Source organism: Salvelinus sp. IW2-2015, unplaced genomic scaffold (assembly GCF_002910315.2).
Source record: "Salvelinus sp. IW2-2015 unplaced genomic scaffold, ASM291031v2 Un_scaffold3249, whole genome shotgun sequence".
NCBI lineage: Eukaryota > Metazoa > Chordata > Actinopteri > Salmoniformes > Salmonidae > Salvelinus > Salvelinus sp. IW2-2015.
In genome coordinates, this window is record NW_019944536.1 from 64,364 (window position 1) to 66,643 (window position 2,280).

General features: G+C 44.0%; 1 long non-coding RNA gene across 2 annotated transcripts; it reads right to left on the reverse strand.

Annotated features, from left to right (window-relative positions):
* Positions 1-603: 603 nt before the first annotated feature.
* On the reverse strand, positions 604-2,054 carry LOC139025777 (uncharacterized). 2 transcript variants are annotated; one of them, XR_011477398.1, is made up of 4 exons: positions 2,001-2,054; positions 1,711-1,887; positions 1,618-1,654; positions 604-1,273 (listed from the first exon to the last, which is right to left on the reverse strand). It is a non-coding gene; the product is annotated as an uncharacterized lncRNA (long non-coding RNA). The 2 variants fall into 2 exon arrangements; XR_011477397.1 differs by lacking the exon at positions 604-1,273 and adding an exon at positions 1,304-1,384.
* Positions 2,055-2,280: the final 226 nt, after the last annotated feature.

A 2,280-nucleotide genomic window follows, 5' to 3' on the forward strand; every position in this document is an offset into this window, starting at 1 on the left:
GTCTCTCCACCAACACCTCCCGGCATGGGTTTCAAGTCCATCCCACCACCACCCGCAGACATGGGTTTCAGTCTCCCCCACCCCTCAGACATGGGTTTCAAGTCTCCCCAACCACACCTAGAAGAAGAATGGGTTTCAGTCTCCCTGACCAGCACCCTCAGACATGGGTTTCAGTCTCCCCTACCACACCTCAGACTGGGTTTCAGTCTCCACCACAACCTCAGAACATGGGTTTTCAGTCTTCTCCCACACTGAGACTACCCTCTGTTTTAAATGCAGCTCTGATAGTAGACCCAGAAACTGAATCCAAAACCACCTCCCATTTCACTTAAGTTCTCAAGGCATCAAACATCTGCGTTTTTATTTGCCAGAGAGGTCTGAAGTTCGTAAAAAGACAATGGATACACAATGATGAAGCCGATCAAACTTTATATGTCCCACTGCCTAAACTGTACACAAACAGTCAATTTAAAGTTTGAAAATGGTCAAAAGTGAAACCGTTTTTTAGGCCCTGACAAAATAATTTTATAAATAAAAGCCGCAAACGGTAAAACAACACATTAACAGTTAACTTGTTTTTGTTGATATGCCATTAAGGTTCCTTTCATAAAAATACAATTTTCATTTATTCATTGTAGGTCCCCAATAAATAGGAATGATAAAAAAACAGGGCAAAAACAAGAACAATTATATTAATTTTTTTAAGCAGCCATACTGTAAAGGTTTTGAGACGGGTCATTCATGACCCGGTACACCTGCTTTTAGTTTAGCAGTTACAAACCAGCAGGCAATTTCTGTCTCTTTAACTAACTATTTCTTAATCATAAGAAATTAAAACCTCCAATTAAATAAATGTAAAATACAGCACATTCTATGGGATTATATCTGTCTTGTAATCAACTACTCATTGTCCTTCTTGAATGGATTCCTAAAAAATAAACTCTTCCTTTGGTGTGGTTTCACTACTTCAAAAAACGAAACGATTCTCAGCCTTAAAGAAAAGACTGAATCGTAGGGGCCCAGTTCCAAAACATAAAATAAAAAGCAATATTTCCTTCCTCAATACCCCCTCATTGAGATTTCACCTATCTGACTGAATTGGGCAGGTTTCCAGTTACACCATATAGTTTCTTCAGTGAAACACCTGAGGAATGAAGGACAGAGAAGAAGGATGTGTATGAATTCATGGAAAATAAAACCATGTCCTGTCTGCACTTCTAGTCCACTCCAATGGAGACAGAAACAAAGAACAGCAGTCTTCTGGCTCTATATACTGTAGTCTATGGACAGGGAGGCTGAGTGAGGGACCCTATGCTGGGTCTATATACTGTATGTCTATGGACAGGGAGGCTGAGTGATGGGACCCTATGCTGGGCTCTATATACTGTAGTTCTATGGGACAGGGAGGCTGAGTGATGGCGACCCTATGCTGGGCTCTCTATACTTGTAGTTATGGCACAGGGAGGCTGAGTGATGGGACTCTTATGCTGGCTCTAATATACTGTAGTCTATGGGACAGGGTAGCTGAGTGATGAGACTCTATGCTGGGCTCTATATCTGTAGTCTATGGACAGGGAGGCTGAGTGATGGGACCCCTATGCTGGGCTGCTTATATACTTGTAGTCTATGGGACAGGGAGGCTGAGTGATGGGATCTATGCTGGGCTCTAAAATACTGTAGTCTTGGGACAGGGAGGCTGAGTGATGAGACTCTATGCTGGGCTCTATTACTGTAGTCTACGGGACAGGGAGGCTGAGTGAGAAGACTATGCTGGCTTATATACTGTAGTCTATGGGACAGGAGGCTGAGTGATGAGACTCTATGCTGGGCTCTACATACTGTAGTCTATGGGACAGGGAGTCTGAGTGATGGGACTCTATGCTGGGCCTACATACTGTACGTCTTGGGAAGGGAGGCCTGAGTGATGGGACTCTATGCTGGGCTTATATCTTGTAGTCTATGGGCAGGGTAGCTGAGTGAATGGGCACTCTATGCTGGGCTCTATATACTGTAGTCTATGGGACAGGAGGCTGAGTGATGGACTCTCATGCTGGGCTTACATACTGTAGTCTATGGACAGGAGGCTGAGTGATGAGACTCTATCTGGGTCTATATATGTAGTCTAATGGGACAGGGAGGCTGAGTGATGAAACTTATGCTGGGCTTCTATATACTGTAGTCTATGGGACAGGGAGGCTGAGTGATGGGACTCTATGCTGGCTCTATATTACTGTAGTCTACGGGATCAGGGAAGCTGAGGATGGGATAGATCCCAAAGGC